Below are 25,696 nucleotides of genomic sequence, written 5' to 3'. Positions count from 1 at the left end.
GAACGAAAGAAATGACGAAGGAACGAACAAACGAACGAAATAACGAACGAAATAACGAATGAAGGAAAGAATGATCGAACGAACGACATAATGACCGGACGAACGAAATAACGAACGAACGTACGAACGAATGAACGAAATAACGAGCGAACGAAAAAGAAGAACGAACGAAAGAACGAATGAAATAACGAACGAACGAAATAACGATCGAACAAAATAAGGAATGAACGAAAGAATGACCGAACGAACGACATAATGACCGGACGAACGAAATAACGAACGAACGTACGTACGAATGAACGAAATAACGAGCGAAAGAACGAAATAACGAACGAACGAAAAAGAAGAACGAACGAAAAAGAAGAACGAACGAAAAAGAAGAACGAACGAAAGAACGAAAGAACGAATGAAATAACGAACGAACGAAAGAACGAATGAAATAACGAACGAACGAAAAAAAGAACGAACGAAAGAACGAATGAAATAACGAACGAACGAAATAACGATCGAACAAAATAACCAATGAACGAAAGAACGAAGGAACGAATTAACGAAGAAACGAAATTATGGATGAACGATCGATCAAACGAAATAATCAACGAACGAACGAAAGAAATAAGGAACGAACGAAAGATTGAACGAACGAACGAACGAACGAACGATATAACGAATGAATGAACGAACGAACGAAATAATGAATGAACGAAAGAAATAATGAATGAACGAACGAAATAACGGACGAACGAATGAATGAAATCAAGAACGAATAATATAACAAACGAACGAACGACATAACGAACGACCCAACGAAATAACGAACTAACGAATTAACGAACGAAATCAAGAACGAAATAATGAATGAATGAACGAACGAACGAACAAACCAATGAATAAACGAACGAAATAACGAATGAACGAAAGAATGAACGAAAGAACGAACAATCGAACGAAATAACGAACAAACGAAATAACGACCGGTCGAACGAACGAAATAACAAACGATCGAACGAACGAAATAATGAACGAACGAAACAACGAACGAACGAACAAACGCACGAAATAACGAGACAACGAACGAACGCAATGACCTACGAATGAACGAAATGACCAACGAACGAACGAAATGATGAACGAATGAAATGACCAACGAACGAACGAAATGACGAATGAAAGAAAAAACGAAGGAAATTATGAAGGAACGAACGAAATAACGAACGAATGAACGATCGAACTAACGATACACCGAACGAACAAACTAAATAACGAACGAACGAACGAAGTAACGAAACAACGAACGAACGCAATGACCAACGAACGAACGAAATGACCAACGAACGAACGAAATGATGAACGAATGAAATGACCAACGAACGAACGAAATGACGAACGAACGAAATGACAGACGAACGAACGAAATGACGAACGAACGAACGAAATGACGAACGAACGAAATAACGAACGAATGAACGACCGAACTAACGATACACCAAACGAACAAACTAAATAACGAACGAACGAACGAAATAACGAACGAACGAACGAAATAACGAATGAACGAAAGAATGATCGAACGAACGACATAATGACCTGACGAACGAAATAACAAACAAACGAAAAAGAACGAACGAAAGAACGAACGAAATAACCATCGAACAAAATAACGAATGAACGAAAGAACGAAGGAACGAATTAACGAAGAAACGAACGAACGAAAGAAATAAGGAACGAACGTAAGATTGAACGAACGAACGAATGAATGAAATAAGGAACGAACGAAAGATTGAACGAACGAACGAACGAATGAATGAAATAAGGAACGAAAAAGAGTTTGAACGAAAAAACGAATGATCGAACGAAAAAACAAACGAACGAACGAAGGCGCGAACGAAAGGGCGAACGAACGAAAGAAATTACAATGAATGAACGAAATAACGAAAGAATGAACGAACGAACGAACGAATGAACGAATAAACGAAATAACGAACGAACGAAAGAAAAAACGAACGAACAAACGAAATAACGAACGAATGAAATAACGAACGAACGAAATAACGAACGAACGGAATACACAATGGACGAAAGAATGACTGAGCAAATGAACGAACGAAATCAGAAACGAACGAAAGAAATAACGAAAGAACGAACGAATGAACGAAATAACGAGCGAAATAACGAACTAAATAACGAACGAATGAACGAACGAACAAACGAATGAGAGGCCGAAAGAGAAAAAGAACGATATAACGAACGAAAGACAAAAGAATGAACGAAAAAACGAACGAAATAACTAAGGAACGATCGAAATAACTAAATAACGAACGAACAAACGAAATAACGATATAACAAACGAATGAACGAACGAAATAATGAATGAACGAACGAAACAATGAATGAACGAACGAACGAAAAACGAAAGAACGAACGAACGATATAACGAATGAATGAACGAACGAACGAAATAATGAATGAACGAAAGAAATAATGAATGAACGAACGAAATAACGGACGAACGAACGAATCAAATCAAGAACGAATGAAATAACGAACGAACGAATTAACGAACGAAATAACGAATGAACGAAAGAATGAACGAAAGAACGAACAATCGAACGAAATAACGAACAAACGAAATAACGACCGGTCGAACGAACGAAATAACGAACGATCGAACGAACGAAATAATGAACGAACGAAGCAACGAACGAACGAACAAACGCACGAAATAACGAAACAACGAACGAACGCAATGACCAACGAACGAACGAAATGACCGACGAACGAACGAAATGATGAACGAATGAAATGACCAACGAACGAACGAAATGACGAACGAACGAAAGAAATGACGAAGGAACGAACAAACGAACGAAATTATGAAGGAACGAACGAAATAACGAACGAAATAACGAATGAAGGAAAGAATGATCGAACGAACGACATAATGACCGGACGAACGAAATAACGAACGAACGTACGAACGAATGAACGAAATAACGAGCGAACGAAAAAGAAGAACGAACGAAAGAACGAATAAAATAACGAACGAACGAAATAACGATCGAACAAAATAAGGAATGAACGAAAGAATGATCGAACGAACGACATAATGACCGGACGAACGAAATAACGAACGAACGTACGTACGAATGAACGAAATAACGAGCGAACGAACGAAATAACGAACGAACGAAAAAGAAGAACGAACGAAAGAACGAATGAAATAACGAACGAACGAAAGAACGAATGAAATAACGAACGAACGAAATAACGATCCAACAAAATAACGAATGAACGAAAGAACGAAGGAACGAATTAACGAAGAAACGAAATTATGGATGAACGATCGATCAAACGAAATAATCAACGAACGAACGAAAGAAATAAGGAACGAACGAAAGATTGAACGAACGAACGAACGAACGAACGAACGAACGAATGAATGAAATAAGGAACGAACAAGAGTGTGATAGAAATAACGAATGATCGAACGAAAAAACAAACGAACGAACGAAGGCCCGAACGAAATGGCGAACGAACGAATGAATGAACGAACGAACGAATGAACGAACAAACGAAATAACGAACGAACGAAAGAAAAAACGAACGAACAAACGAAATAACGAACGAATAAAATAACGAACGAACGAACAAACGAAGGAACGAAATAACGAACGAACGGAATACACAAGGGACGAAAGAATGACTGAGCAAATGAACGAACGAAATAACGAACGAACGAACGAAATATCGAACGAACGAACGAATGAATGAATGAAATAAGGAGCGAATGAACGAACGAACGAACGAACGACAAATGAACAAACGAACGAACGAACGATATAACGAATGAATGAACGAACGAACGAAATAATGAATGAACGAAAGAAATAATGAATGAACGAACGAAATAACGGACGAACAAACGAATGAAATCAAGAACGAATGAAATAACAAACGAACGAACGACATTACGTACGACCCAACGAAATAACGAACGAACGAATTAACGAACGAAATCAGGAACGAAATAATGAATGAATGAACGAACGAACGAACAAACCAATGAATAAACGAACGAAATAACGTATGAACGAAATAATGAACGAAAGAACGAACAATCGAAAGAAATATCGAACGAACGAAAAAGAAGAACGAACGAAAGAACGAATGAAATAATGAACGAACGATATAACCATCGAACAAAATAACGAATGAACGAAAGAACGAAGGAACGAATTAACGAAGAAACGAACGAACGAAATTATGGATGAACGATCGATCGAACGAAATAATGAACGAACGAAATAAGGAACGAACGAACGAAAGATTGAACGAACGAAAGATTGAACGAACGAAAGCGTGAACGAACGAAAGATTCAACGAACGAATAAATGAAATAAGGAACGAACAAGAGTGTGAACGAATTAAGGCATGATCGAACGAAAAAACAAACGAACGAACAAAGGCGCGAACGAAAGGGCGAACGAACGAAAGAAATTACAATGAATGAACGAAGGAACGAAAGAATGAACGAACGAACGAACGAATGAACGAATAAACGAAATAACGAAGGAACGAAATAATGAACGAAAAAACGAAGGAACGAAATAACGAACGAACGGAATACACAATGGACGAAAGAATGACTGAGCAAATGAACGAACGATATTACGAACGAACGAAAGAAATAACGAAAGAATGAACGAATGAACGAAATAACGAGCGAAATAACGAACTAAATAGCGAACGAATGAACGAAATAACGAGCGAACGAACGAAATAAAGAACGAACGAAAGAACGAATGAAATAACGAACGAACGAAAAAGAAGAACGAACGAAAGAACGAATGAAATAACGAACGAACGAAATAACGATCGAACAAAATAACGAATGAACGAAAGAACGAAGGAACGAATTAACGAAGAAACGAAATTATGGATGAACGATCGATCAAACGAAATAATCAACGAACGAACGAAAGAAATAAGGAACGAACGAAAGATTGAACGAACGAACGAACGAACGAACGAATGAATGAAATAAGGAACGAACAAGAGTGTGATAGAAATAACGAATGATCGAACGAAAAAACAAACGAATGAATGATGGCGCGAACGAAATGGCGAACGAACGAAAGAATGAACGAACGAACGAATGAACGAACAAAAGAAATAACGAACGAACGAAAGAAAAAAACGAACGAACAAACGAAATAACGAACGAATGAAATAACGAACGAACGAACAAACGAAGGAACGAAATAACGAAAGAACGGAATACACAATGGACGAAAGAATGACTGAGCAAATGAACGAACGAAATAACGAACGAACGAAATAACGAACGAATGAACGAACGAATGAACGACCGAACTAACGATACACCAAACGAACAAACTAAATAACGAAAGAACTAACGAAATAACGAACGAACGAAATAACGAATGAACGAAAGAATGATCGAACGAACGACATAATCACCGGACGAACGAAATAACGAATGAACGAAAAAGGAGAACGAATGAAAGAACGAATGAAATAACGAAAGAACGAAATAACCATCGAACAAAATAACGAATGAACGAAAGAACGAAGGAACGAATTAACGAAGAAACGAACGAACGAAATTATGGATGAACGATCGATCAAACGAAATAATGAACGAACGAACGAAAGAAATAAGGAACGAACGAAAGATTGAACGAACGAACGAACGAATGAATGAAATAAGGAACGAACGAATGAACGAATAAACGAAATAACGAACGAACGAAAGAAATAACGAACGAACAAACGTAATAAGGATCGAATGAAATAACGAACGAACGAAATAGCGAACGAACAAACGAAGGAACGAAATAACGAACGAACGGAATACACAATAGACGAAAGAATGACTGAGCAAATGAACGAACGAAATAACGAACGAACGAAAGAACGAATGAATGAGTGAAATAAGGAGAGAATGAACGAACGGACAAAAGAATGAAATAACGAACAAACGAAAGAAATAACAAACGAACGAAAGAACGAACGAAATATCGAACGAACGAACGAACGAATGAATGAATGAAATAAGGAGCCAATGAACGAATGAAATAACGAACGAACGAATGAAATAACGAAAGAACGAACGAATGAACGAAATAACGAGCGAAATAACGAACTAAATAGCGAAAGAATGAACGAACGAACAAACGAAATAACGAACGATATAACGAACGAATGAATGAACGAAATAATGAATGAACGAGCGAAACAATGAATGAACGAACGAAATAACGAACGAAAAACGAACGAACGAAATAACGAACGAACGGACAAATGAATGAAATAACGAACAAACGAACGAAATAACGAACGAACGAAAGAACGAACGAAATATCGAACGAACGAACGAACGAATGAATGAATGAAATAAGGAGCCAATGAACGAATGAAATAACGAACGAACGAATGAAATAACGAAAGAACGAACGAATGAACGAAATAACGAGGGAAATAACGAACGAATGAATGAACGAACGAAATAACGAACGAAAAACGAACGAACAAACGAACGAAGGAACGAAAGAACGATCGAACGAAATAACAAAAGAATGAAATAACGGACAAAAGAATGAAATAACGAACAAACGAAAGAAAAACAAACGAACGAAAGAACGAACGAAATATCGAACGAACGAACGAACGAATGAACAAAGAAACGAAAAAACGATATAACGAACGAATGGACGAACGAACGAAATAGTGAATGAACGAACGACATAACGAATGAGCGAACGAAATAATGAACGAACGGTCGAATGAACGAACGAAATAACGACCGATCAAACGAACGAACGAAAGAAAGAACGAACGAAATAACGAACGAACGAAAGACAAAAGAATGAACAAAAAAACGAACGAAATAACGAAAGAACGATCGAAATAACTAAATAACGAACGAACAAACGAAATAACGATATAACGAACGAATGAACGAACGAAATAATGAATGAACGAACGAAACAATGAATGAACGAACAAACGAAAAACGAACGTACGAACGAACGAAAGAACGAAAGACCGATCGAACGAACGAAAAACAAATGAACAAACGAACGAACGAACGATATAACGAATGAATGAACGAACGAACGAAATAATGAATGAACGAAAGAAATAATGAATCAACGAACGAAATAACGCACGAACGAACGAATGAAATCAAGAACGAATGAAATAACGAACAAACGAAAAAGAAGAAAGAACGAAAGATCGAATGAAATAACGCACGAACGAAAAAGAAGAACGAACGAAAGAACGAATGAAATAACGAACGAACGAAATAACGATCGAACAAAATAACGAATGAACGAAATAACGAATGAACGAAAGAATGATCGAACGAACGACATAATGACCGGACGAACGAAATAACGAACGAACGAAATAACGAACGAACGTACGAACGAATGAACGAAATAACGAACGAACGAAAAAGAAGAACGAACGAAAGAACGAACGAAATAACGATCGAACGAAATAACCATCGAACGAAATAACGAACGAACGTACGAACGAATGAACGAAATAACGAGCGAACGAACGAAATAACGAACGAACGAAAAAGAAGAACGAAAAAGAAGAACGAACGAAAGAACGAATGAAATAACGAACGAACGAAATAACGATCGAACAAAATAACGAATGAACGAAAGAACGAAGGAACGAATTAACGTAGAAACGAAATTATGGATGAACGATCGATCAAACGAAATAATGAACGAACGAACGAAAAAATAAGGAACGAAAGATTGAACGAACGAACGAACGAACGAATGGATGAAATAAGGAACGAAAAAGAGTGTGATAGAAATAACGAATGATCGAACGAATAAACAAACGAACGAACGAAGGCGCGAACGAAATGGCGAACGAACGAAAGAATGAACGAACGAACGATTGAACGAACGAACGATTGAACGAACAAACGAAATAACGAACGAACGAAAGAAAAAACGAACGAACAAACGAAATAACGAACGAATAAAATAACGAACGAACGAACAAACGAAGTAACGAAATAACGAACGAACGGAATACACAATGGACGAAAGAATGACTGAGCAAATGAACGAACGAAATAACGAACGACCGAAAGAAATAACGAAAGAACGAACGAAAGACGAAATAACGAGGCAAATAACGAACAAACGAACGAAATAACAAATGAACGAAAGAACGAACGAAATATCGAACGAACGAACGAATGAATGAATGAAATAAGGAGCGAATGAACGAACGAACGAACGAAAAACAAATGAACAAACGAACGAACGAACGATATAACGAATGAATGAACGAACGAACGAAATAATGAATGAACGAACGAAATAACGGACGAACGAACGAATGAAATCAAGAACGAATGAAATAACAAACGAACGAACGACATAACGAACGACCCAACGAAATAACGAAAGAACGAATTAACGAACGAAATCAGAAACGAAATAATGAATGAATGAATGAACGAACGAAAAAACCAATGAATAAACGAACGAAATAACGAATGAACGAAAGAATGAACGAAAGAACGAACAAACGAAATAACGACCGGTCGAACGATCGAAATGACAAACGAACGAAATGACGAACGAACGAAAAAACGAACGAAATTATGAAGGAACGAACGAAATAACGAACGAATGAACGACCGAACTAACGATACACCGAACGAACAAACTAAATAACGACCGAACGAACGAAATAACCATCGAACAAAATAAAGAACGATTGAAAGAACGAAGGAACGAATTAACGATGAAACGAACGAACGAAATTATGGATGAACGATCGATCAAACGGAATAATGAACGAACGAAATAAGGAACGAACGAACGAAAGAAATAAGGAACGAACGAAAGATTGAATGAACGAACGAACGAATGAATGAAATAAGGAACGAACAAGAGTGTGAACGAAATAACGAATGATCGAACGAAAAAACAAACGAACGAACGAAAGGGCGAACGAACGAACGAAATATCGAACGGACGAACGAACGAACGATAGATTGAACGACCGAACGAATGAATGAGTGAAATAAGGAGAAAATGAACGAACGGACAAACGAATGAAATAACGAACGAACGAAATAACGAACGATCTAAAGAAGGAACGAAAAAACAAAATAACAATCGACCGAACGAACGAAATAACGAAAGAACGAAATAACGAACGAACAAACGAAGGAACGAAATAACGAACGAACGGAATACACAATGAACGAAAGAATGAATGAGCAAATGAACGAAGGAAATAACGAAAGAACGAACGAATGAACGAAATAACGAGCGAAATAACGAATTAATAGCGAAAGAATGAACGAACGAACAAACGCATGAAATAACGAACAAACGAATAAAATAACGAACAAACGAAAGAAATAACGAACGAACGAAAAACAAATGAACAAACAAACGAACAAACGATATAACGAACGAATGAACGAATGAACGAAATAGTGAATGAACGAACGACATAACGAATGAGCGAACGAAATAATGAACGAACGGACGAACGAACGAACGACCGAAATAACGAACGAACGAACGAACGAAAGAAAGAACGAACGGAATAACGAACGAACGAAAGAAATAACGAAAGAACGAACGAATGAACGGAATAACAACCGAAATAACGAACTAAATAGCGAAAGAATGAATGAACGAATGAACGAAAGAACGAACAATCGAACGAAATAACGATCAAACGAAACAACGACCGGTCGAACGAACGAAATAACGAACCATCGAACGAACGAAATAATGAACGAACGAAACAACGAACGAACGCAATGACCAACGAACGAACGAAATGACCAACGAACGAACGAAATGATGAACGAATGAAATGTCGAACGAACGAACGAAATGACGAACGAACGAACGAAATGACGAACGAACGAAAAAACGAACGAAATTATGAAGGAACGAACGAAATAACGAACGAATGAACGACCGAACTAACGATACACCGAAGGAAAAAACTAAATAACGAACGAACGAACGAAATAACGAACGAACGAACCAATGAACGAAAGAATGATCGAACGAACGACATAATGTCCGGACGAACGAAATAACGAACGAAAGAAAAAGTAGAACGAACGAAAGAATGAACGAACGAACGATTGAACGAACAAACGAAATAACGAACGAACGAAAGAAAAAACGAACGAACAAACGAAATAACGAACGAATAAAATAACGAACGAACGAACAAACGAAGGAACGAAATAACGAACGAACGGAATACACAATGGACGAAAGAATGACTGAGCAAATGAACGAACGAAAAAACGAACGAACGAAAGAAATAACGAAAGAACGAACGAAAGACGAAATAACAAATGAACGAAAGAACGAACGAAATATCGAACGAACGAACGAACGAAATGATGAACGAATGAAATGTCGAACGAACGAACGAAATGACGAACGAACGAACGAAATGACGAACGAACGAAAAAACGAACGAAATTATGAAGGAACGAACGAAATAACGAACGAATGAACGACCGAACTAACGATACACCGAACGAAAAAAACTAAATAACGAACGAACGAACGAAATAACGAACGAACGAACGAAATAACGAATGAACGAAAGAATGATCGAACGAACGACATAATGACCGGACGAACGAAATAACGAACGAACGAAAAAGTTGAATGAACGAAAGAACGAATGAAAAAACGGACGAACGAAATAACCATCGAACAAAATAACGAATGAACGAAAGAAATAACGAAAGAACGAACGAATGAACGGAATAACAACCGAAATAACGAACTAAATAGCGAAAGAATGAACGAACGAATGAACGAAAGAACGAACAATCGAACGAAATAACGATCAAACGAAACAACGACCGGTCGAACGAACGAAATAACGAACGATCGAACGAACGAAATAATGAACGAACGAAACAACGAACGAACGCAATGACCAACGAACGAACGAAATGACCAACGAACGAACGAAATGAAGAACGAATGAAATGTCGAACGAACGAACGAAATGACGAACGAACGAAAAAACGAACGAAATTATGAAGGAACGAACGAAATAACGAACGAATGAACAACCGAACTAACGATACACCGAACGAAAAAACTAAATAACGAACGAACGAACGAACGAAATAATGAACGAACGAACGAATGAACGAAAGAATGATCGAACGAACGACATAATGACCGGACGAACGAAATAACGAACGAAAAAGTAGAACGAACGAAAAAGTAGAACGAACGAAAGAATGAACGAACGAACGATTGAACGAACAAACGAAATAACGAACGTTATTTCATTCGTTCTTTCGTTCGTTCTACTTTTTCGTTCGTTCGTTATTTCGTTCGTCCGGTCATTATGTCGTTCGTTCGATCATTCTTTCGTTCATTCGTTTGTTCGTTCATTATTTATAACGAACGAACGAACGAAATAACGAATGAACGAACGAAATAACGAATGAACGAAAGAATGATCGAACGAACGACATAATGACCGGACGAACGAAATAACGAAAGAACGAAAAAGTTGAATGAACGAAAGAACGAATGAAAAAACGGACGAACGAAATAACCATCGAACAAAATAACGAATGACCGAAAGAAATAACGAAAGAACGAACGAATGAACGGAATATCAACCGAAATAACGAACTAAATAGCGAAAGAATGAACGAACGAATGAACGAAAGAACGAACAATCGAACGAAATAACGATCAAACGAAACAACGACCGGTCGAACGAACGAAATAACGAACGATCGAACGAACAAAATAATGAACGAACGAACGCAATGACCAACGAACGAACGAAATGACCAACGAACGAACGAAATGATGAACGAATGAAATGTCGAACGAACGAACGAAATGACGAACGAACGAAAAAACGAACGAAATTATGAAGGAACGAACGAAATAACGAACGAATGAACGACCGAACTAACGATACACCGAACGAAAAAACTAAATAACGAACGAACGAACGAACGAACGAAATAACGAATGAACGAAAGAATGATCGAACGAACGACATAATGACCGGACGAACGAAATAACGAACGAACGAAAAAGTAGAACGAACGAAAGAACGAATGAAATAACGGACGAATGAAATAACCATCGAACAAAATAACGAATGAACGAAAGAACGAAGGAACGAATTAACGAAGAAACGAACGAACGAACGAAGGCGCGAACGAAAGGGCGAACGAACGAAAGAAATAACGAAAGAACGATCGAAATAACTAAATAACGAACGAACAAACGATATAACGAACGAAAGAATGAAAAAACAAATGAACAATCGAAAGAACGAACGATATAAGATACGAATAAACGAACGAAATAATGAATGAACGAACGAAACAATGAATGAACGAACGAAATAACGATCGAACGAAAAACGAACGAACGAACGAACGAAAGAACGAAAGCACGATCGAATGAAATAACGAACGAACGGACAAATGAATGAAATAACGAACAAACGAACGAAATAACAAACGAACAAAAGAACGAACGAAATATCGAACGAACGAACGAACGAATGAATGAATGAAATAAGGAGCAAATGAACAATCGAACGAAATAACGAATAAACGAAATAACTACCGGTCGAACGAACGAAATAACGAACGATCGAACGAACGAAATAACAAACGAACGAACGAAATAACGAATGAACGAAAGAATGATCGAACGAACGACATAATGACCGGACGAACGAAATAACGAACGAACGTACGAACGAATGAACGAAATAACGAGCGACGAACGTAATAACGAACGAAAAAGAAGAACGAACGAAAGAACGAATGAAATAACGAACGAACGAATGAAATAACGAACGTACGAAATAACGATCGAACAAAATAACGAATGAACGAATTAACGAATGAACGAAAGAATGATCGAACGAACGACATAATGACCGGACGAACGAAATAACGAACGAACGTACGAACGAATGAACGAAATAACGAGCGAACGAACGAAATAACGAACAAACGAAAAAGAAGAACGAACGAAAGAACGAATGAAATAACAAACGAACGAAAAAGAAGAACGAAGGAAAGAACGAATGAAATAACGAACGAACGAAATAACGATCGAACAAAATAACGAATGAAATAAAGAATGAAGGAACGAATTAACGAAGAAACGAAATTATGGATGATTGATCGATCAATCGAAATAATGAACGAACGAACGAAAGAAATAAGGAACGAACGAAAGATTGAACGAACAAACGAACGAACGAACGAACGAATGAATGAAATAAGGAACGAACAAGAGTGTGATAGAAATAACGAATGATCGAACGAAAAAACAAACAAACGAACGAAGGCTCGAACGAAATGGCGAACGAACGAAAGAAATAACGAACGAACGAATGAACGAACAAATGAAATAACGAACGAACGAAAGAAAAATCGAACGAACAAACGAAATAACGAACGAATGAAATAACGAACGAACGAAATAACGAACGAACAAACGAAGGAACGAAATAACGAACGAACGGAATACACAATGGACGAAAGAATGACTGAGCAAATGAACGAACGAAATAACGAACGAACGAAAGAAATAACGAAAGAACGAACGAAAGACGAAATAACGAGGGAAATAACGAACAAACGAACGAAATAACAAATGAACAAAAGAACGAACGAAATATCGAACGAACGAACGAATGAATGAATGAAATAAGGAGCGAATGAACGAACGAACGAACGAAAAACAAATGAACAAACGAACGAACGACATAAGGAACGACCCAATGAAATAACGAACGAACGAATTAACGAACGAAATCAGGAACGAATTAATGAATGAATGAAGGAACGAAGGAACAAACCAATGAATAAACGAACGAAATAACGAATGAATGAAAGAATGAGCGAAAGAACGAACAATCGCACGAGATAACGAATAAACGAAATAACGACCGGTCGAACGAACGAAATAACGAACGATCGAACGAACGAAATGACCAACGAACGAACGAAATGATGAACGAATGAAATGACCAACGAACAACGAAATGACGAACGAACGAAAAAACGAATCAAATTATGAAGGAACGAACGAAATAACGAACGAACGAAAGTTTGAACGAACGAAAGATTGAACGAACGAAAGATTGAACGAACGAACGAACGAATGAATGAAATAAGGAACGAACAAGAGTGTGAACGAAATAACGAATGATCGAACGAAAAAACAAACGAACGAACGAAGGCGCGAACGAAAGGGTGAACAAACGAAATAAATTACAATGAATGAACGAACTAACGAAAGAATGAACGAACGAACGAACGAATGAACGAATAAACTAGATAACGAACGAACGAAAGAAAGAACGAACGAACAAACGAAATAACGAACGAACGAAATAACGAACGAACAAACGAAGGAACGAAATAAGGAACGAACGGAATACACAATGGACGAAAGAATGACTGAGCAAATGAACGAACGAAATAACGAACGAACGAAAGAACTAACGAAAGATCGAACGAATGAACGAAATAACGAGCGAAAGAACGAACTAAATAGCGAACGAATGAACGAACGAACAAACGAAATAACGAATGAAAGGCCGAAAGAGAAAATAACGATATAACGAACGAAAGACAAAAGAATGAACGAAAAAACGAATGAAATAACGAAAGAACTATCGAAATAATTAAATAACGAACGAACAAACGAAATAACGAAACGAAAGAATGAAAAAACAAATGAACAAACGAAAGAACGATCGATATTACATACGAATAAACGAACGAAATAATGAATGAACGAACGAAACAATGAATGAACGAACGAAATAACGATCGAACGAAAAACGAACGAACGAATGAACGAAAGAACGAATGAACGAAAGAACGATCGAACGAAATAACGAACGAACGAAAAACAAATGAACAAACGAACGAACGAACGATATAACGAACGAATGAACGAACGAACGAAATAATGAATGAACGAACGAAATAATGAATGAACGAACGAACGAAATAACGGACGAACGAACGACATAACGAACGAGCGAACGAAATAATGAACGAACGGACGAACGAACGAACAAACGAACGACCGGACAAACGAATGAAATAACGAACAAACGAACGAAATGACAAACGAACGAAAGAACAACCGAACGAAATATCGAACGGACGAACGAACGAACGAATGATTGAACGAACGAACGAATGAATGAGTGAAATAAGGAGAGAATGAACGAACGGACAAACGAATGAAATAACGAACGAACGAAATAACGAACGATCTAAAGAAGGAACGAACCAACAAAATAGCAATCGACCGAACGAACGAAATAACGAAAGAAGCAAATAACGAACGAACAAACGAAGGAACGAAATAACGAACGAACGGAATACACAATGAACGAAAGAATGACTGAGCAAATGAACGAACGAAATAACGAACGAACGAAGGAAATAACGAAAGAACGAACGAATGAACGAAATAACGAGCGAAATAACGAACTAAATAGCGAAAGAATGAACGAACGAAACAATGAATCAACGAACGAAATGACGAACGAAAGACGAACGAACAAACGAACGAAGGAACGAAAGAACGATCGAACGAAATAACGAACGAACGGACAAAAGAATGAAATAACGAACAAACGAAAGAAATAACAAACGAACGAGAGAACGAACGAAATATCGAACGAACGAACGAACGAATGAATGAATGAAATAAGGAGCGAATGAACAAACGGACAAACGCATGAAATAACGAACAAACGAATAAAATAACGAACAAACGAATGAAATAACGAACGAACGAAAAACAAATGAACAAACAAACGAACGAACGATATAACGAACGAATGAACGAACGAACGAAATAGTGAATGAACGAACGACATAACGAATGAGAGAACGACATAATGAACGAACGGAAGAACGAACGAACGAAATAACGGAACGAACGAACGAGAGAACGAAATAACGAACAAACGAACGAACGAACGACCGGACAAACGAATGAAATAACGAACAAACGAACGAAATAACAAACGAACGAAAGAACGACCGAACGAAATATCGATTGAACGAACGAACGAATGAATGAGTGAAATAAGGAGAGAATGAACGAACGGATAAACGAATGAAATAACGAACAAACGAATGAAATAACGAACAAACGAACGAAATAACAAACGAACGAACGAATGAAATAATGAACGAAGGAACGAAATAACGAATGTACGAACGAACGAATTTACTGAGGAACGAATGAGCGGAAGAAAAAAATGAACGAACGAACGAACGAAAGAACGAAATAACGACCGAACGAACGAACGAAATAACGAACGATCGAATGAACGAACGAACGAAATAACGAACGAAGGAAATAACGAACGAACGAAATAACGAACGAACGAACGAACGAAAAAAAGAACGAACTATCTAAATAACGAACGAACGAAAGAACGAACGAATGAACGAAATAACGAACGAACGTACGAACGAATGAACGAAATAACGAGCGAACGAACGAAATAACGAACGAACAAACGAAATAACGAATGAACATACGAAAAAAAAGAACGAACGAAAGAAATAAGGAACGAACAAAAGATTGAACGAATGAACGAACTAATGAATGAAATAAGGAACGAACAAGAGTGTGAACGAAATAACAAATGATCGAGCGAAAAAGCAAACGAACGAACGAAGGCGCGAACGAAAGGGCGAACGAACGAAAGAAGGAACGAACGAACGAATGAACGAATAAACGAAATAACGAACGAACGAAAGACAAGACGAACGAACAAACGAAATAGCGAACGAATGAAATAACGAACGAACGAACAAACGAAGGAACGAAATAACGAACGAAATAATGAATGAACGAACGAAACAATGAATGAACGAACGAAATGACGATCGAACGAAAAACGAACGTACGAACGAAAGAACGAAAGAACGATCGAACGAAATAACGAACGAACGGACAAATAAATGAAATAACGAACAAACGAACGAAATAACAAACGAACGAAAGAACGAACGAAATATCGAACGAACGAACGAACGAATGAATGAATGAAATAAGGAGCAAATGAACAAACGGACAAACGCATGAAATAACGAACAAACGAATAAAATAACGAACAAACGAATGAAATAACGAACGAACGAAAAACAAATGAACAAACAAACGAACGAACGATATAACGAACGAATGAACGAACGAACGAAATAGTGAATGAACGAACTACATAACGAATGAGCAAACGAAATAATGAAAGAACGAACGAACGAACGAACGAACGAACGAAATAGCGAACGAACGAACGAAAGAACGAAATAACGAACAAACGAACGAACGAACGACCGGACAAACGAATGAAATACCGAACAAACGAACGAAATAACAAACGAACGAAAGAACGACCGAACGAAATATCGATCGAACGAATGAATGAGTGAAATAAGGAGAGAATGAACGAACGGATAAACGAATGAAATAACGAACAAACGAATGAAATAACGAACAAACGAACGAAATAACAAACGAACGAACGAATGAAATAATGAACGAAGGAACGAAATAACGAATGTACGAACGAACGAATTTACTGAGGAACGAATGAGCGGAAGAAAAAATGAACGAACGAACGAACGAAAGAACGAAATAACGAACGATCGAATGAACGAACGAACGAAATAACGAACGAAGGAAATAACGAACGAACGAAATAACGAACGAACGAACGAACGAAAAAAAGAACGAACTATCTAAATAACGAACGAACGAAAGAACGAACGAATGAACGAAATAACGAACGAACGTACGAACGAATGAACGAAATAACGAGCGAACGAACGAAATAACGAACGAACAAACGAAATAACGAATGAACATACGAAAAAAAAGAACGAACGAAAGAAATAAGGAACGAACAAAAGATTGAACGAATGAACGATCGAATGAATGAAATAAGGAACGAACAAGAGTGTGAACGAAATAACAAATGATCGAGCGAAAAAGCAAACGAACGAACGAAGGCGCGAACGAAAGGGCGAACGAACGAAAGAATGAACGAACGAACGAATGAACGAATAAACGAAATAACGAACGAACGAAAGACAAGACGAACGAACAAACGAAATAACGAACGAATGAAATAACGAACGAACGAACAAACGAAGGAACGAAATAACGAACGAAATAATGAATGAACGAACGAAACAATGAATGAACGAACGAAATGACGATCGAACGAAAAACGAACGTACGAACGAAAGAACGAAAGAACGATCGAACGAAATAACGAACGAACGGACAAATAAATGAAATAACGAACAAACGAACGAAATAACAAACGAACGAAAGAACGAACGAAATATCGAACGAACGAACGAACGAATGAATGAATGAAATAAGGAGCAAATGAACAAACGGACAAACGCATGAAATAACGAACAAACGAACGAACGAACGACCGGACAAACGAATGAAATACCGAACAAACGAACGAAATAACAAACGAACGAAAGAACGACCGAACGAAATATCGATCGAACGAATGAATGAGTGAAATAAGGAGAGAATGAACGAACGGATAAACGAATGAAATAACGAACAAACGAATGAAATAACGAACAAACGAACGAAATAACAAGCGAACGAACGAATCAAATAATGAAGGAAGGAACGAAATAACGAACGTACGAACGAACGAAATAACGAACGATCGAATGAACGAACGAACGAAATAACGAACGAACCAAATAACGAACGAACGAACTAAAAAAAGAACGAACTATCTAAATAACGAACGAACGAAAGAACGAACGAATGAACGAAAGAACGAACGAATGAACGAAATAACGAACGAACGTACGAACGAATGAAGGAAATAACGAGCGAACGAACGAAATAACGAACGAAATAACGAACGAACAAACGAAATAACGAATGAACGAACGAAAAAAAAGAACGAACGAAAGAAATAAGGAACGAACGAAAGATTGAACGAATGAACGAACGAACGAAAGATTGAACGAACGAAAGATTGAACGAACGAGGGAACGAATGAATGAAATAAGGAACGAACAAGAGTGTGAACGAAATAACGAATGATCGAACGAAAAAACAAACGAACGAACGAAGGCTCGAACGAAAGGGCGAACGAAGGAAAGAATGAACGAACGAACGAATGAACGAATAAACGAAATAACGAACGAACGAAAGACAAAACGAACGAACAAACGAAATAACGAACGAATGAAATAACGAACGAACGAAATAACGAACGAACGAAATAACGAACGAACAAACGAAGGAACGAAATAACGAACGAACGAAATACACAATGGACGAAAGAATGACTGATCAAATGAACGAACGAAATAACGAACGAACGAAAGAAATAACGAAAGAACGAACGAATGAACGAAATAACGAGCGAAATAACGAACTAAATAGCGAACGAATGAACGAACGAATAAACGAAATAACGAATAAAAGGCCGAAAGAGAAAAAGAACGATATAACGAACGAAAGACAAAAGAATGAAATAACGAACGAATGAAATAACGAAAGAACGATCGAAATAACTAAATAACGAACGAACAAACGAAATAACGAATGAACGAACGAAAAAAAAGAACGAACGAAAGAAATAAGGAACGAACGAAAGATTGAACGAATGAACGAACGAACGAACGAAAGATTGAACGAACGAAAGATTGAACGAACGAAGGAACGAATGAATGAAATAAGGAACGAACAAGAGTGTGAACGAAATAACGAATGATCGAGCGAAAAAGCAAACGAACGAACGAAGGCGCGAACGAAAGGGCGAACGAACGAAAGAATGAACGAACGAACGAATGAACGAATAAACGAAATAACGAACGAACGAAAGACAAAACGAACGAACAAACGAAATAACGAACGAATGAAATAACGAACGAACGAAATAACGAACGAACAAACGAAGGAACGAAATAACGAACGAAAGAATGAAAAAACAAATGAACAAACGAAAGAACGAACGATATAACATACGAATAAACGAACGAAATAATGAATGAACGAACGAAACAATGAATGAACGAACGAAATAACGATCGAACGAAAAACGAACGAACGAACGAACGAAAGAACGAAAGAACGATCGAACGAAATAACGAAAGAACGGACAAATGAATGAAATAACGAACAAACGAACGAAATAACAAACGAACGAAAGAACGAACGAAATATCGAACGAACGAACGAACGAATGAATGAATGAAATAAGGAGCCAATGAACGAACGGACAAAGGAATAAAATAACGAACAAACGAATGAAATAACGAACGAACGAAAAACAGATGAACAAACGAACGAACGAACGAACGATATAACGAACGAATGAACGAACGAACGAAATAATGAATGAACGAACGAAATAACGATCGAACGAAAAACGAACGAACGGACAAATGAATTAAATAACGAACAAACGAACCAAATAACAAACGAACGAAAGAACGAACGAAATATCGAACGAACGAACGAACGAATGAATGAATGAAATAAGGAGCAAATGAACGAACGGAGAAATGAATGAAATAACGAACAAACGAACGAAATATCAAACGAACGAAATAACGGACGAACGAACGACATAACGAACGAGCGAACGAAATAATGAACGAACGGACGAACGAACGAACAAACGAACGACCGGAAAAACGAATGAAATAACGAACAAACGAACGAAATAACAAACGAACGAAAGAACGACCGAACGAAATATCGATCGAACGAATGAATGAGTGAAATAAGGAGAGAATGAACGAACGGATAAACGAATGAAATAACGAACAAACGAATGAAATAACGAACAAACGAACGAAATAACAAACGAACGAACGAATCAAATAATGAACGAAGGAACGAAATAACGAACGTAGGAACGAACGAAATAACGAACGATCGAATGAACGAACGAACGAAATAACGAACGAACGAAATAACGAACGAACGAACTAAAAAAAGAACGAACTATCTAAATAACGAACGAACGAAAGAACGAACGAATGAACGAAAGAATGAACGAATGAACGAAATAACGAACGAACGTACGAACGAATGAAGGAAATAACGAGCGAACAAACGAAATAACGAACGAAATAACGAACGAACAAACGAAATAACGAATGAACGAACGAAAAAAAAGAACGAACGAAAGAAATAAGGAACGAACGAAAGATTGAACGAATGAACGAACGAACGAACGAAAGATTGAACGAACGAAAGATTGAACGAACGAGGGAACGAATGAATGAAATAAGGAACGAACAAGAGTTTGAACGAAATAACGAATGATCGAACGAAAAAACAAACGAACGAACGAAGGCGCGAACGAAAGGGCGAACGAAGGAAAGAATGAACGAACGAACGAATGAAATAACGAACGAACGAAATAACGAACGAACAAACGAAGGAACGAAATAACGAACGAAAGAATGAAAAAACAAATGAACAAACGAAAGAACGAACGATATAACATACGAATAAACGAACGAAATAATGAATGAACGAACGAAACAATGAATGAACGAACGAAATAACGATCGAACGAAAAACGAACGAACGAACGAACGAAAGAACGAAAGAACGATCGAACGAAATAACGAAAGAACGGACAAATGAATGAAATAACGAACAAACGAACGAAATAACAAACGAACGAAAGAACGAACGAAATATCGAACGAACGAACGAACGAATGAATGAATGAAATAAGGAGCCAATGAACGAACGGACAAAGGAATAAAATAACGAACAAACGAATGAAATAACGAACGAACGAAAAACAGATGAACAAACGAACGAACGAACGAACGATATAACGAACGAATGAACGAACGAACGAAATAATGAATGAACGAACGAAATAACGATCGAACGAAAAACGAACGAACGGACAAATGAATTAAATAACGAACAAACGAACCAAATAACAAACGAACGAAAGAACGAACGAAATATCGAACGAACGAACGAACGAATGAATGAATGAAATAAGGAGCAAATGAACGAACGGAGAAATGAATGAAATAACGAACAAACGAACGAAATATCAAACGAACGAAATAACGGACGAACGAACGACATAACGAACGAGCGAACGAAATAATGAACGAACGGACGAACGAACGAACAAACGAACGACCGGAAAAACGAATGAAATAACGAACAAACGAACGAAATAACAAACGAACGAAAGAACGACCGAACGAAATATCGATCGAACGAATGAATGAGTGAAATAAGGAGAGAATGAACGAACGGATAAACGAATGAAATAACGAACAAACGAATGAAATAACGAACAAACGAACGAAATAACAAACGAACGAACGAATCAAATAATGAACGAAGGAACGAAATAACGAACGTAGGAACGAACGAAATAACGAACGATCGAATGAACGAACGAACGAAATAACGAACGAACGAAATAACGAACGAACGAACTAAAAAAAGAACGAACTATCTAAATAACGAACGAACGAAAGAACGAACGAATGAACGAAAGAATGAACGAATGAACGAAATAACGAACGAACGTACGAACGAATGAAGGAAATAACGAGCGAACAAACGAAATAACGAACGAAATAACGAACGAACAAACGAAATAACGAATGAACGAACGAAAAAAAAGAACGAACGAAAGAAATAAGGAACGAACGAAAGATTGAACGAATGAACGAACGAACGAACGAAAGATTGAACGAACGAAAGATTGAACGAACGAGGGAACGAATGAATGAAATAAGGAACGAACAAGAGTTTGAACGAAATAACGAATGATCGAACGAAAAAACAAACGAACGAACGAAGGCGCGAACGAAAGGGCGAACGAAGGAAAGAATGAACGAACGAACGAATGAACGAATAAACGAAATAACGAACGAACGAACGAAATAACCATCGAACAAAATAAAGAACGAATGAAAGAACGAAGGAACGAATTAACGATGAAACGAACGAACGAAATTATGGATGAACGATCGATCAAACGGAATAATGAACGAACGAAATAAGGAACGAACGAACGAAAGAAATAAGGAACGAACGAATGATTGAATGAACGAACGAACGAATGAATGAAGTAAGGAACGAACAAGAGTGTGAACGAAATAACGAATGATCGAACGAAAAAACAAACGAACGAACGAAAGGGCGAACGAACGAACGAAATATCGAACGGACGAACGAACGAACGATAGATTGAACGACCGAACGAATGAATGAGTGAAATAAGGAGAAAATGAACGAACGGACAAACGAATGAAATAACGAACGAACGAAATAACGAACGATCTAAAGAAGGAACGAAAAAACAAAATAACAATCGACCGAACGAACGAAATAACGAAAGAACGAAATAACGAACGAACAAACGAAGGAACGAAATAACGAACGAACGGAATACACAATGAACGAAAGAATGAATGAGCAAATGAACGAAGGAAATAACGAAAGAACGAACGAATGAACGAAATAACGAGCGAAATAACGAATTAGTAGCGAAAGAATGAACGGACGAACGAACGAACAAACGAACGACCGGAAAAACGAATGAAATAACGAACAAACGAACGAAATAACAAACGAACGAAAGAACGACCGAACGAAATATCGATCGAACGAATGAATGAGTGAAATAAGGAGAGAATGAACGAACGGATAAACGAATGAAATAACGAACAAACGAATGAAATAACGAACAAACGAACGAAATAACAAACGAACGAACGAATCAAATAATGAACGAAGGAACGAAATAACGAACGTAGGAACGAACGAAATAACGAACGATCGAATGAACGAACGAACGAAATAACGAACGAACGAAATAACGAACGAACGAACTAAAAAAAGAACGAACTATCTAAATAACGAACGAACGAAAGAACGAACGAATGAACGAAAGAATGAACGAATGAACGAAATAACGAACGAACGTACGAACGAATGAAGGAAATAACGAGCGAACAAACGAAATAACGAACGAAATAACGAACGAACAAACGAAATAACGAATGAACGAACGAAAAAAAAGAACGAACGAAAGAAATAAGGAACGAACGAAAGATTGAACGAATGAACGAACGAACGAACGAAAGATTGAACGAACGAAAGATTGAACGAACGAGGGAACGAATGAATGAAATAAGGAACGAACAAGAGTTTGAACGAAATAACGAATGATCGAACGAAAAAACAAACGAACGAACGAAGGCGCGAACGAAAGGGCGAACGAAGGAAAGAATGAACGAACGAACGAATGAACGAATAAACGAAATAACGAACGAACGAACGAAATAACCATCGAACAAAATAAAGAACGAATGAAAGAACGAAGGAACGAATTAACGATGAAACGAACGAACGAAATTATGGATGAACGATCGATCAAACGGAATAATGAACGAACGAAATAAGGAACGAACGAACGAAAGAAATAAGGAACGAACGAATGATTGAATGAACGAACGAACGAATGAATGAAGTAAGGAACGAACAAGAGTGTGAACGAAATAACGAATGATCGAACGAAAAAACAAACGAACGAACGAAAGGGCGAACGAACGAACGAAATATCGAACGGACGAACGAACGAACGATAGATTGAACGACCGAACGAATGAATGAGTGAAATAAGGAGAAAATGAACGAACGGACAAACGAATGAAATAACGAACGAACGAAATAACGAACGATCTAAAGAAGGAACGAAAAAACAAAATAACAATCGACCGAACGAACGAAATAACGAAAGAACGAAATAACGAACGAACAAACGAAGGAACGAAATAACGAACGAACGGAATACACAATGAACGAAAGAATGAATGAGCAAATGAACGAAGGAAATAACGAAAGAACGAACGAATGAACGAAATAACGAGCGAAATAACGAATTAGTAGCGAAAGAATGAACGAACGAACAAACGAAATAACGAACGATATAACGAACGAAGGAACGAACGAAACTATGAATGAACGAACGAAATAACGAACGAAAAACGAACGAACAATCGAACGAAGGAACGAAAGAACGATCGAACGAAATAACGAACGAACGAAAGAACGACCGAAATATCGAACGAACGAACGAACGAATGAATGAATGAAATAAGGAGCGAATGAACAAACGGACAAACGCATGAAATAACGAACAAACGAATAAAATAACGAACAAACGAAAGAAATAACGAACGAACGAAAAACAAATGAACAAACAAAAGAACGAACGATATAACGAACGAATGAACGAACGAACGAAATAATGAGTGAACGAACGAAATAACGATCGAACGAAAAACGAACGAACGGACAAATGAATGAAATAACGAACAAACGAAAGAAATAACAAACGAACGAAAGAACGAACGAAATATCGAACGAACGAACGAACGAATGAATGAATGAAATAAGGAGCGAATGAACAAACGGACAAACGCATGAAATAACGAACAAACGAATAAAATAACGAACAAACGAACGAAATAACGAACGAACGAAAAACAAATGAACAAACAAACGAACGAACGATATAACGAACGAATGAA

Source organism: Octopus bimaculoides, chromosome 6 (genome assembly GCF_046866305.1).
Source record: "Octopus bimaculoides isolate indiv1 chromosome 6, ASM4686630v1, whole genome shotgun sequence".
Lineage (NCBI taxonomy): Eukaryota > Metazoa > Mollusca > Cephalopoda > Octopoda > Octopodidae > Octopus > Octopus bimaculoides.
The sequence above is the reverse complement of the archived record's forward strand: the minus strand, read 5'-3'. Positions refer to the sequence as shown.